Source organism: Arvicanthis niloticus, chromosome 11 (assembly GCF_011762505.2).
Source record: "Arvicanthis niloticus isolate mArvNil1 chromosome 11, mArvNil1.pat.X, whole genome shotgun sequence".
NCBI classification, from domain to species: domain Eukaryota; kingdom Metazoa; phylum Chordata; class Mammalia; order Rodentia; family Muridae; genus Arvicanthis; species Arvicanthis niloticus.
Window position 1 is genome coordinate 42967416 of NC_047668.1, and position 14461 is coordinate 42981876.

Consider the following 14461-nt stretch of genomic DNA (forward strand, 5'->3'; position numbering starts at 1 on the left):
TCACCCTGTTTCATATACTAGTTTTTCTCCAGCCCAACCTTGCTTATAATTCTTATTTCTGTGACACTGGAGAACCAGGACTGATGTATTTAGGAACAACTGAAGGGAACTGGGACTTCATGGAACTGGAGAATTTCCCAAGGATCAGTTTGTTTTCTTTTTTGATCATTCATTTTCAGTAGGTGTTTTATTGCCCATTCTTCATGAACAAAAGAACTAAGGAGCCTATGACTTTAACAAACTGATATATGCACATTAAATTACTGACAATTGCCCTCTTTTATGGTGGAGAACCTACAAAGGAAGTGGCCTCTCTAGCAAAGGTTTCTGATGTCAAGGTTGGTAGAAATTTGAAGATCCATTCAGGAGGAAATTTATAACTTTATAATCATTGAAAAGGGAAAGAGAACACATTTGAAATGTACTAGGCTGGTGGGTGTAGTGTCTTACACCTGTAACTTTATTACTTGGGAGGCCAAGGTTGGAGGATTGCTGTGAATTTGAAACCAGCTTGGGTTATCAGAGTAAGTACCAACTCAACAAAGGGTTATGTATTAAGACCCTGTCTCAATCTTCTTACCCACCAAAAAACCACCACAACCACCATCAACATTATCATCAGTAGCAGCAACAGCCATCTACCAGGAGTGGTGGCTCTAGCATGTATTCTAGCTGTCAATAGGACAAGGCAGGTAGATCATCATCATGGATTTGAGGCCAGCTTGGGCTACAAAGTGATTTTTGGGATAGCCTGGGCTACCAAAGTGAGACTATCTAAAACAAACTAGGAAACACTGTATCAAGTTTATTCTTTGGTATACAACCATAGTTATTGCTCTTTAAAGGTGAATTTGGTTGCTTTCTGGGGCTTCTCATCATGTCTAGACACTTGAGTTCCAAAGCTAGGACCAGGATATCTAACAGGACACAGCTTAGCTGAGCAGCAGAGTTAGGGGACAGTTAGAGAGGGCTGGGCCTGAGCATGGTTATCTAGTCCAGGTCCAGCCTTTCTCAGCCAAAGCACTTTACACCAAACTTCTGATAATTGGGGTCACTTTGAATAGGACTTGGGCAATCTATACTAGCTCGGATACAGAAAGAGATGAAATGGGAAAGAATATTCATAAAATATAAGCGTGTGAGTTTTTGCATACAAAATGCCCTCTGGAGTTTTATCTTTTCTGTAAGAAAACTATTTATTTACTTGTGTGTGTATGTATATATATATATATATATATATATATATATATATATATATGGAGAGAGAGAGAGAGACTATGAGACTATGAGACTATGAGACTATAGGAGTCACAGGGGATGGAGGACACCAGGAGAACATGGCTAAGCTGGGCTCACATAGACTCACAGAGACTAAGACAGCAAGCACAGGGTCTGCATGGGTCTGACCAGGTTCTCTGTGTATGTTATGGCTGTTAACTTGGTGTTTTTGCAGGACTCCTAACAGTGGGAGTGGGTGTGTCTCTGACTCTTGCCTGCTCTCGGGAACCTTTTCCTCCTTCTGGAAAAGGTTCAGCCTTGATATAAAGGCTTTCTCCTTGTCTTATTGTATCTTGTTTGTCTATTGTCTCGTGGAGGCCTGTTCTGTTCTGAAGAGGAAATGGAGAGGGAGTGGATCTGGGGGAGAGAGAGATGTGGGGGAGCTAGGAGGAGGGAAGTGAGGGGAAACTGGTTGGGATGTATTTATGAGAGAATCTGTTTTCAATAAAAATGATTTATTTACTTTGTGTGTGTGTGTGTGTGTGTGTGTGTGTGTGTGTGTGTAGGTCAGAGTTTACTCCTCTTCTTTCCACTAGGTAGGTCCCTAGAATTAAAACTCATATCTCATATTGTCAGGCTTGGTGGCAAATGTCTTCACCTGCCTGACCATTTTGTCAACCCCCAGTCTCATCATTTTGATGTAAGGTCTTTAGCTGTCTTTGTCAGGAGAGACCGGATGATTGCTGTGTTGCATATGTCAGTGCCTAGAGGAGCTGAAGAAGCCGGGAGGACAGACAAGCTTTGTCAATTCCCAAGTTGGAAAGTCCGGCCCATGCCAACATATTATTAGTATAATTAGATGTATTTGGGGGGACAGGTTCTCCCTGACTCTTGCTAGGCTGCTTGTCTAGCCTGCTCCAGGGATCCATGTGTCTCCACCTCCCCAGTGCTGGGGATTGAACTCGTCCTAGTGCTTGCATGACAAGAACTCTGCCCGCTGAGTTTCTCCTCAGCCCTAAAATTAGACTTTTAAATCAACCTCTTATGTGTTAACATCAATCCTGATGTGAAGGAACCCTGTGATGGAGACCAACAAAGAACTTCTTGCAGTACATGCTTTCTAAGCCTGTATATTTGAGCTCTGAGGGGTGTTTTGGATAAGCTGGGACTGCTTTCAGTCAGACCAGACCTAATAGACCTAGCAGTGTCACCTGGAGACCACAGTGATGAGGTGCCAGGGCAGGCAAAGGGCTCTGAGGCTCTGGAGGGCAAAGCCATAGTCAGAGAGGCCAGTCATTCTGCCTGCCAGGAGTGCCCGGACTGGATGCTCAGGCTGCCTCAGCTCTGGCATAAACAGAATAGAGACAGGGCTGTGTTCGGTCTCTCAAGATGAAACTGAACAAGAGAAGGTGAGGAGACCATGTCTGAAGAGTGTAACAGGTTCATCTCGTGCCTCCTCCTTGGGTGACCTTGGGTGAGCCCTCACTTTCTTCTCTTTGCCTCCTGGGATTATGTGGTGATGGAGTGAGGTGATGTGTGACACCCAGGTGGGGGTGTCCTGTTCGGACAGTCTTTGTGCTGTGCTCATGAGCTGGAAAGAGCCACCTCTGCTGGCTCACAAACTGTCCTCACACACAGTGCTGCGAGCGGCCTGTCTGAACATCCTCTTCTCCCAGAAGGGTCAGAGCGACCTCCAAGTCTGGGACGGGTTTGGCCTTGGTCTGTTTGGTCTTATCGTGGCTTCTCATGTCCTGCTTTCCAAAACACATCATTCATCTCCTCAGTCATGGGCTGAACGGACGCTGGGCTCCAAGGCCGCCTGTAGCAGACAGCACTAGCCCACTCCTCCATCTTGAACCCTGTCTATATTAGCAAGGGTGCTCAGCTGAACACCCTTGGGAATTGAAGTTGTCAGTGCTTTGTCAGCAGAACCCACTGGGTAGGGCTTCTGGAAAAGCAGTTGTTTTCTGGTATGGAGTCTTCCTTGCTTTTATTCTTTGCCTGTACTCCTCCTTCTGGTCTGGAGTAGGAAGCAGTCTCCTGTCTGCAAATGGCTGAAGGAGCGTTGGTCATTGAAGTCATTGCAGGACAGACCTCAGAGGTCAAGCCACCAGGGCTGGGTTCTCAGTTTATGCAACTTGACCTGACTACCCATAAAGAAGTGTTTCCCTACACGCAGCCTGACAGCACACTATGGATTTAGTGCTGCCCATTTTAACAAGTGTGTAGGGTGTGTCCTTGTTCCATGCATATTTCCTTTTAGAAATGACGGCCTCTCCTGAGTTCTGTGAGCCTTTGGCCAAGACTTCTGCTGATGGTACAGACTTCTGCTTCTTGTGATGAGATGAGGTCACTACTCTTGGGGGCTCCGCCCCTCCTGGAGCTTCACAGAGTTGAAAGGATCTTGTGAAACTTGAGCGGAAAAATAGAGAAAATATAGCTCAGGCATTGGTAAACAGCATGTCTTTTGGCCTAACTGAAGTTCCTGGTTTGTGGGATGACAGAAACGGAATAGGGGTTATTGGTGAGACTGATGCTCCAAGGAAACAGCCGTGTCCCCAGTCCCCAGGCTAAAGCCTACTACCTTTATTGTGCTGTAACACAGCATTCCAAACTGCTGTAGGGTCAACCAGCCCCTTTAGCCGTCATGTCTCTTCCCTTTAGCTCTTATGAAGGTTGATCTCCTTTCTGCAAATGACTGTGGAACCAACACACAGTCTTGGGTTGTGAAATCAGTTCTTTGACCAGGTAAATAGCTCAGGGGAGTGGTGCACAGAGGTTGTGTTGGACAAGTCTGGATCTTGCTGTGTCTGTTTGGCAAGGGTCCTGAATTAAGGTTTTTGCTCTGTGTCCAAAAAACCACGTTACTGAAATCCCAGTGGGCACTGTTCTGATAGGAGGCAGGCTCGCATCAACTCCAAATTCACACACACAGAAGTTCCTTAAGGGAGAACACTTTCCTAATGTATCCCAGATGGCAACTTACAAAGTACACACATCCTAGCTGAAAGCAATGAGTTCCTGGAATTCAGTGTTCTATTCTCTTGCCTCTAACACAGTACCGGTTCCTATTATAAGACCGAGGGGCTTGGACTGGATAGCAGTTTTCAGTCCTTTGCTGTCTGAGAAACCTACAGCGAGAATTTAGATGTACAGAGTTTGTATGTCCTGGGAGAAGTCTGGACTGCGAATACTCGTATGAACTGATATATGTATGCCAAAGCGCATTTTTCTAGCCAGCCATGTAGCTCAGTGGTAGAGTGCTTGCTTAGTATATGCAAGACTCTGGGTTTAATCGGCAGCACCACCAATGAGTCTGTAAATTTAAAAAGTTTTCTTATTTAGAATTGGGTTAATAGAGATGCATGGGGTGGCTCAGGCCTGTGACCCAGCTCTTAGGAGGCTGACACAGGAGGATGGGAAGTTAGAAGCCAGCCTGGGTTATATGGTGAGTTTCAGGCTAGTCCTTTCTGCAGAGTGGGTTTTTATTTCAACAGGCAAGCAGCAACAATAAAATAATCAGACAAAACAAAAAAGTCAAGACAAACAAGCATCAAAAAAGTACGGTTAGATACTCATCTTATAAAGGTCAGTAAGAACAAATGAGGAGAGAGTCACTTTCCTGTGTGCATGTGTTTGTCCTGAAAGAATATTCAGAAAGAGCAGGAGAGGTGGCTAAGTGATGGAGGTCACTGGTTGCTCCTGGGCTCAATTCAGCACCACAAGGTGGTTCATAACCCTCTTATCAGTTCCAGGGGAACATGATGCCTTCTTCTGTGTATTGCATGCACAATACATGATATATATGCATATATGTATATGTATGTGCGTGTGTATACAGGCAAAACATCCATGCACATAAAATAAAAAATAAATAAATCTTATACAAATAAAAAGGACTGCCATACAACTTTGCAGACGTCATTCAGTGATTAAGTAGAATGAAGGATTGGTTTCCATCAGTCCCCAGAAACCATATAAAAAGAAAAGCCAGATGTTGTGTCATATGTCTGTAATCCTAATCTTGCTACTGTGAAATGGAAGGCAGAGACAGGAGATTGACAGAAAGCTTGTGGACGGGCTGGTCTGGAGTACAGTGCATGGCAGAGACAGAGAGACCTCAATAAGGTTCAAGTCCAGAGCCAACTCCTGAAAGCTGACCTTTGACCTCCATAGGACCTGGTTCTCATGGTGCTGTGATGCCCACATGCCTCCTCTCTATTTATTAAAGAAATAAATATTTTTTGTTTAGAGGAAAGAAATGGTATTTTTAGCTCTAGCTTAGATCTACTGAAACAGAATTTTAACAAGACACCTCAGGCATTCCCACACGTTGACCTTTGCAAACCAGGAAAGAAAAATCAGGTTAAGTAGTCTATGTTAAATTTTAAGCTAAAAATTAAATGAATTACAATGAAAATCATATGACACATAAGAAGGAAAGCAAAGGACAAATAAGACATAAAATTCAGGCTGGGCATGGTAGGGCATGACTTTAATCCCAGCACTGGGGAGGCAGAGGCAGATGGCTCTCTGTGAGGTCAAGGCCAGCCTGATCTACAGAGTGAGTTTTAGGACAGCCAAGGCTACATAGGGAGATCCTGTCTTAAAAAAAATAGCATAAAGTTTGGGTCCTTGATCACTTGGGACTATGGAGGGTGTTTGCTGGTGGGGACCAGGTCTTCATTGTATCCCAAGCCACTAAGTCTTTGCAACATCCATCTATACAAACATTCGTTGCATCTATTTAAAATAGAACACACACGATTTTTAAAAATAAAAAAGAGTTTAGAGGGCTAGGGAGATGGCTCTGCTGATAGATACAGTGCCTGTTTTGTAGACATGAAGACATGAGTTTAATCCCCGACATCTACATGAAAGCCACATGTGGTGGTGATGCATGTCTGCAATCCCAGCACTGGGGCGTCATAGACAGCAGGATCCCCAGGGTCCACCGGTCCCCAAGTCTTGCCCTGGGTCACAGACACTATGTGCTTTCAGCTAGGGGAAGCATTACTCAGGTGGCCTAGTGTGAAGGGTAAGCAGGTGTCTCTGTTGCCTTTTAACTTACTGACTTAGAAGACAGCTCACATGGTCCCCTGCTTCCCATGTGGCTCTTTACAGATCTTCCTGTGACTGTGTGTGCAGTTTATAAAAGCTACCTGTGAATGGGACCAGAGAGATGGCTAAATGGTTAGGGCATGTGCTGCTATTTCAAAGGTCCAGGGTTTGTTCCTGGCACCTACATGGTGAGAGCCATCTTTAACTTCAGTTCCAGGTCGGGTCTGATGCCCTCTTCTGGCCTCTGCATGCATCAGGCATACATGTGATACACACACACACACACACACACACACACACACACACACACAGGCGAAACACTCAGACACAGAAATGTTTTAAAAATTGCTTGTGATCATTTGTATAAACAAAACCAAGTAAAGTCAGCGGATACAAATTAGGAAGAAGAAATAAAAGTACCTATAATTTTGCTTTGTTACACATACCTTGTTCACAGTTTAGTGTATTTCCTTCCAGCTTTTTTCCCCCCTATATTAATGAACAAGAGAGCATGGTGGCACTTGGAAGGAGAAGGGTCAGGAGTTTAAGGTCAACTTTTGCCATATGGTGAGTTTGAGGCCAGCCTGGGCTAGTAAGATGTGTCTCAAACAAACAACTAACAATTGTATAATGTGCTAAAGGTGTGAGCGCTGCGGCTTCCCCCCTGAGTGTGTGCTCTGCCACTACTGTTTCACAGATTTTGCTATTTGAATATCTCACCTTAAATGTGTAGAAACCAACTGTGATAATGAGTTAGCATTAGCAAGAATAATGTGAAAAATGTTAATTTTTTCCCTTGCAAAGTTTTGGCAAGGATCTGATATTCAGGGTCGTTAATTGTCTTTTCCCCTCTTACTGCCTGCCTGTAGGAGAACCTCCTCAGAGACACTCATGCTATTTATGTGGGCTCTATGTTGGGTGATGATGGGTAAGATCTCTTGCAAGAAATTCTGTTATTGAGAAATTGTGGTGCATTGAGCGGGGGCGGAGGGTCTCTGAAAATTATACTCATGGTCAGTTGTAGCCAGAGATATAAAAGTGTTCATGGTTTCCTTGAATGGGACCTGTGTCTCAAGGGCAGAGTTCATAACATTGTTGCTTTGAGCAAAAGCCACTGAATCCTTATCTCTTGTTTAAGCTGTTGTTGGAAGATCCACTGCAAACTGTATCAGTGGGGGGGCAGGGGGGAGGGAACAAACCAAAACACAACATAACAACAAAACTGTGGCAGCTGGGTCATTCTGACCTAGAGCTGCCTGGAATGCTTCTAATTGTGGCAGCTGGCAGTGCTGAGTGAGTCACCTAGGCAGCTCGAGCCTCTTCAGTGGTAAGCGTTCGTAATCAGACTCCTTGTCTCACAGCCTGCCTGGGTCTGTAGGAGGAGGGAGATGTGCTTCTTCCAAGCAGTGAGCTGTGTACATGCTTTCCTGCATTAGTGGGTACTGAGGGTGTCAAGTTATTGGTACTGGAGATATGGTCGGACAAGGTTGTGGCTTATGTGTTTCATTATAGACTGTTTCCGTGTAAATTGCCTTTGCAGAGCATCTAGGACATGACAGGGTTCGTCAAAGGTTTGGTAGGAGCTCACTATCTTCTAAAACTCTTCAGCTCAACAGTCTTCTAGGAGTATTTTACTCCTCATTTTGCTGAGAAAATGAAGGCTCTGGGGAGTGGCCACTCATCCCCACAGTATATCAGGTAACCCTAAATGTTTACCTGAGGGAGAGTGAGTGAGGAACAAATTCAAACACTAGTGGAAGAAAAAGGCCTTAAGGAGAGAGATTGGCTGACACGGACACAGAGTGGGTCCCAACAGTTCAAAGGTTTCTTTACCTTCCAATGACCCAGTTTTTAAAGCTCTAGGTTCAAAAGATATAAGTCTTATAAGATATAAGACATAGCAAACAACATAGGGCAGATGGGGAAGTGTTGATGACTGACAGAGGGATTTATAATCGTCATTTTAAATAACGGCCAGGGACTGGAAAGATGGCTCAATGGCTCAGAGCAATGGCTTCCCTTGCAGAACACCCAGGTTTGATTCCCATCACCCATGTGATGGCTCACAGCCATCTGTAACTCCAGTGCCAGGGGATCCGATCCCCTCTCCTGGCCAGCATGGGCACCAGGTACACACACACACACACACAGTACACAGACATACATGCAGGCAAAATATTCATACACATAAAAGAAATTAACCTTTAAGAAAAAGGACAAATACTGACGGCAACCACTGCTAAGTACGTCATCCTGCTTAATCCCCAGAGAGTCCCCATAAAGCATCATTATCTTCATGTACTGTCAAGGAGGCTGGAGGGCAGAGAGGCATGGGGTCTGCCATGGGTCACAAGGTAACAGTGGGTGAGGAGGCTGGGACTGGAACCCAGGCGCAGATGTCCCAAAGCTTCCTTGGAGACTCTATTTTCCTGTAACCTAAGCCAGGGGCAGTTCACTTTGAGGTCTGAACTTTTAGTTTGTATTTGATGGAGGAACTAGACCAAGTGAGAAGGGGCTTCAGAGCTTTCTTTAGTAGAACCAAAGCTCAAGTGTGAGTCCTGCTTCCAAAAGAGAGTCAGTGAAGAGAGCCAGGCAGGTGGGGAAAGTTCTCTGGTTAGGGTAGGAGTGTGTGGGGCAGAGTTCATGTGAATTCCTTTTCTGTTTGTTTTTGTTGTTAAAGCTAACACCAGCGTGCTGTCATCCTGGGCTTCCCTTTGTTCTTCATATAGATACAAAAATCAGAAACTTTTAAGTTTTTTTTTTTTTTTTTTTTTTTTTGAGTATCTCATATCTGTCAGACTGGCCTTGAACTTGCTATGTAGCATCAAAGATGACCTTGAAGGCCTCACCCTCCTGCCTCTAGGGTGCTGGGATCATGGATACTTGGCTTCTGCTGTGCTGGGGCTTGAACCCAGAGCGCTGTGCATGCCAGACAAACACTCTACTTGTATCTTCGATGCAAGAATACAGATATACTTTCTTACTCCAAAGAGGCAAAATGCAGATATACAGTCGTTTATGCTATAATACAGCATATGTGTTCTTAAAAATCATTGCGCCATGGGAGACTGATAAAAACCTATGTTTATTGGAATGGGGTTAAGGACACAGTGCTCAAACACGTCATTAGTGGCACATTTTAAAAAGAGGTAAAATACTAATAAAACAAAGGATAGCATGTTTTACACATGTGAAAATTGTTAAAAAAAAAAAAAAAAAAACAAAACACCCACCAACCCCACAGTAAATACAAAATGCTACCTTGAAGGGCACAGGTAAATTCAATGAAGTCACACACTTGCAGGTGGCCACTGGAAGGAGTCTGTGTGACTGTGGTATAGAGGCAGAAGGGAGCTGTAGAAATCTGTGGAAAATTCTAATACCTCATGTGCAGGGCAGATCTTATAACTATATGCTGGCTGGAGTAGCTGGTGGGTCTTGAGGTGTGTTGATGCATGTGTGGTTTGTGTGTTTCTATGTAGCTCAGCCCAGCTAGGTGCTGTGTAGATCTACTTGCTTCGTATATGAAAATCGTGCCCATTTGAAAGCTTAAAAACAGATTTGATCATCTTGTATCTATCAGTCTACAAGACTGCCTGCCTGCTTGCCTGTCTGTCTATCATCTGTCTATCTATCATCTAGCTGTCTGTCTGTCTGTCTGTCTATCTATCTATCTATCTATCTATCCACCCACCCACCCACCCATTTGTTTTGAATAGGCACATATTCATATGTTTGTGAGATCCACATAGTGGCTACATGCTGTGCTCTCTAAGAACACTCTGTGTGCTTGGCTGTCTCCCCTAACATGGAGGGATCTGCAAGAGAATGTACATGTGTCCATCATGTGCCAATCAAAGTGCTTGGGAATAAAAAAGGTCTGTGCAAGTGCTTTGCCCTAGAGCTCCAGCCTCACAAGACAAACAGTATTTGGAAGAGCTTATCTGCAGTGGCTGCCTTTCACTAGGAAAGAAGGAGGAAAAAAGGAAGTGGCCCATGCCTTTGTGATCTGCATAGTGAGTTCCAGGCCAGTTAGGGCTACCAAGTGCAAAACAACTTGTCTCAAAAACAACTTGTTTTATTGCAATTTATTTGTGTGTGTGTGTGTTGGAGGTGTGTTTGTGTGTTGGAGGTGTGTTTGTGTGTTGGAGGTGTGTTTGTGTGTTGGAGGTGTGTTTGTTTGTGTGTGTTGGAGGTGTGTGCACATAGGCCACAGCAGCCATGTGAAAGTCAGCAGACAACTTGTGGGAACTGGTTCTCTCCGTCTACCATTCGGGTCATTGGGTATTGAACTCAGGTCATCAGGGCTGGCAGCAAGTAGCCTTATTCCCTGAGCTATCCTGTGGGTCCTAAAACTAGTTTTTTTAATGATGATTTCAGGAGGGGTGAGGTATGGGGATGTGAAGGTGGAGATTCATGGTCAGACCAGACGTTTAAGTCTCTGTTTGTTAATGTCTTTCAGTTGGCTACGTTTCTAGAAGGAAGGACGGCTCTCTGCTCTGTGATCCTGGCATCTAGCCCACAGGACGACAGTTGATCGAGTTTTATATAAATGAAAGGTAAATAATTTGTTTATTGATTAAAATGGATTGAGTGATTTCTTTGCCACTTCGAGTCCCAGAATTCTGGAATTCACTAATTCAAGAGAAGGGACTGAGCACAGTTTAGCTAGATGGGAAAACTAGAGCCCTGACTTTTCATAAGCACCCCAAAGCTTACACCAGCTCTGTGCACACTAGTTATTTTGTCTTCTTGACTTTCTGACTATGCCCAATAAATCTGTAGACTTATAATATTTGTCATGTGAGGCTGGAGCTCAGGGGCCAAGCACATGCATAGATCTCTTTTATTCCCCAGGCACTTTGGTTGGCACAGGGTGGACCCACCCACATTCTCTTGTGGATCCTTCCATGTTAGGGGAAATAGCCAAGCACACAGGCTGAGTGTTCTGAGAGAGTAGAACTTGTGTGGCAGCCTATACCAGGAACAGTAGAGCTGTGAAGGAGTGGGGAGGGGATCCTGCTCAGTGCTAGAAACAGGTCCACCATACCTCGAAAGTGGTGCTTGAGCTGCCTATTGAAGAATGAGCAGGAGTTTGTGTTGTGAATAGAGAGTAAGGGCTTCTGGCAGAGCACAGGTGAGCACGCAGCAAGGCAGGGGAGTGCAGCTCCCACCTTCAGGAAGCATCTGATGGGTGTTGGGTGGCGGCGTCTCCCTGAGTGTTCCTGTGGAGCTTCGTGTCCTAAAGTGGTCTAGAAACTGCTCAGGGACACGGTTAGTAAAGCTCAGGGTGTGTTTACTTGTTGATGGTGGTTTATCGTCGGTTTCTGGAGCATTCTGTTGAATAAGCTGAGACTGTGGTGACTCTTGAAGGTCATTACTGCTACTCTTTGTGGTTGAGGGTGAAAAAATTAAAAGCTGATGTGGTAGCCACTGGTGTGATGGCTGTGCCCATGACCTTACTGTTCTGTGTATGAGGAAGGGGCTTCTCCAGGGCAGTGCAGCATTTGAGATGGAGAAGGGAGGGGCTCCATTTAAATCAGGAGGACAATTCAGGCCACACCCTCAGCAGCACTGCATGGTGGTGGCAGTGGCAAAGGGGGGGGGTCTCTCTGTCTTACCATCACTCCCCCATGTCTCCCCTCCTGATGCAGGTCACAAGTCCATCTTGATAAAGGAGAGAAAATCAAACCCTGCTTTGCTACATTTCTTTGTAGGCTAACATAAACCAACTTCAAAAGTTAGCTGGGGGGCTGGAGACATGGTTCAGTGGTTAAGAGGGCTGACTGCTATTCCAATTCCCAGCAACCACATGGGTTGCTCACAACCATCTGTAATGGGATTTGATGCCATCTTCTAGTGTGTCTGAAGACAGTGACAGTGTACTCATATAAATAAATAAATCCTTAAAAAAGTGTTAACTGATTAGAGCAAAAATGAGAAACACCAACAAACACTTGAACTCATCTGTGTAGAGGCGACTGCAGTGTGTTTTCTGTCAGTCCCTTTATGAGTTTTGCATATTCGTAGGCTGAGAGCTTATCGACGATGGTCATGGCTTCACCCCTGCCATGCCTGGTGTTGCAATGTACCAGGAGATGCTGCAGGCGCTGTGTGCATAGTAACTTACTGAATCCACACAGCACCCCTCAAAAACAGGTTTTTTTTTTTTCTGTTTTCATATTTGGGAAACTGAGGTGCATTATGGTTAACTTGCTCAATGTTGAACATCTAGTAGCTAAGGGTGTAACCCAGTCCTGGACCTGGAGCACATGGTGTACAAACTGCTGTTTAATCATCTCTGTGTTACAATCGAGATATTACAACAATCAGAATATAGTATATGTCTAAACACATATATAATAATTTAAAAGATACAATATACAGCTATGGAATTTTTATGTTATATGTATGTCTGTGCATTATTTCTCTGTGATGCCCACAGAGGCATTAGATTCCCCTGGAACTGGAGTTACAGGTAGTTGAACACTACCATGTTGATGCTGAGACTCGAACCTGGGTCCTCAGCAGGAGTAGCAAGTGCTTCTAGCCACTAAGCCATTAGTCCAGTTCCACAGTAGCAATGTTAAATCTTTTTGTTTTCCTCCCTCCTCTATTTCTCTCCCTCTGCCACCCTCTCCCTCTGTCCCTCCTCTCTTTCCTTCCTTCCTTCCTTCCTTCCTTCCTTCCTTCTTTGTATCCTTGTATGGGGACTGAACTCATGGCTTCTAGGTAAACCTTCTACCCCTGAGACATAGCCTCAGCCCATAAATCATTCTCTTGATGAATGTTACATCTTAAGAGGTGATTTGCAATGCCTTCATGCACAGCTTTCATTGTATGTGGGTGCTGTAGGTTGCCTGAGATATTCCTCCTTCTTGGACATTTCTTTAGCCCCCAGTTTCCCAGCAGCACCAACAGTGCTCTGGCAGAAGACCACAGGCGCTTTATGTGTGGTGGTCTTTCTCCAACCTCCTTTGAGGGATAATGGTGAGGATAGAGACTCTACAAAGCTGCCGCCAGGCCTCTGAATCTGATCAAGCAGGACCACCAGGGGGCGCTGCTCCACAGTTGACAAGACCTGTAGGGCTGTGTATCCGGATGCCACCTTTCCTATGACCATTGTTTAGATAGGGCTGCGGGTAATAGGGGTCTGCAGGTATGTGAGTGTCTTAATTCCACCCTGTGGTACCTGGTACTTTGAGGGATGGCATTTTGAAACATCTAGGAATTGCCTTTGCCAACTTGAACCATATTAAGAATAATTCAACTTTTAGATTTTGTCACATAAGGTAAATGGCATTGAAATCCCCAAAATGTATTCAAGTAAGTCATCACTGTAGGCAAATAAATGTTAAAGCTGTTGACCACAAGTAGAGTTGTCTCTCACTCCCCTTCCTTCCTTTTGCAGTTAGGATTCGGTCTAGAGTCCTAGACATAGAAGAAATGCATAGAGAGCTCTAAATACCAGCTGGGGCTTGCTCAAAGATTTGGGCAGCAGTAAAACCAAAGTGATGCAAATGAAAGAGCTGTCCTTAGGGCCAGGGGGATGCTCCGTGGGTGAAAGCACTTACAGTGTAAGACTGGCAATCTGAGTCCAGATTCCCTGGAACCCACGTAGAAGCCAGGTGTGGTTTGTTCCCCAGATCTCCACAAGAATGCCTTCTCATATGTGCACACATATATAGACACACCCGCACAAAACTAACTAAATAAATGAAAGCTATGCCCCTTGTGATTCTCAGGGGAGTTTCAGGTGCTGGGGTGCACCCTATGTTTAGGAGGCGGTGGCTCTGAGGGACACTGGGTGCTTCTGGTTCATGCCAGTGCTGACACGGACACTGCCCTGCACAGCTGAGCTCTGACCACCACCCTTTGTTCTCCACACTAGAATACTTGGTTTCGTACTCCCAAGGACAGAATCTTCTATGTTGTTGAAAAAAAGACCAGTTGAACCGCCTGTGATTTGACCAATGGATTGTTATGTACCTGCCGGGAGAACGCTGTGACCCATAAGCGCTTCAGTTCTGAGAACATTGACCCAGCAGGAGTGGGGCAGATGAAGCTCCGAACTGCCAATTCCCCTTTCTTTTCTGTGGGGAGTGGTTGCCCTGCTGTGTGGCTGCAGATGCCAGCTCTGATACCGATCGGTGTCAGGGCTCCTTAGCTATGGTGTCAGGTT

At 44.9% G+C, this 14461-nt stretch overlaps 1 protein-coding gene across 7 annotated transcripts in view; it reads left to right on the top strand.

Annotated features, from left to right (window-relative positions):
• The window catches only part of Greb1 (growth regulating estrogen receptor binding 1), a 127476-nt gene that overhangs the window by 33811 nt on the left and 79204 nt on the right, over window positions 1–14461 (top strand). For all 7 annotated transcript variants that reach the window (XM_076942104.1, XM_076942103.1, XM_034514265.2 and 4 more), the window contains exon 2: window positions 10742–10838. The gene's annotated coding sequence lies outside the window, so the exon portion shown is untranslated. The remainder of the gene's footprint in view (window positions 1–10741; window positions 10839–14461) is intronic.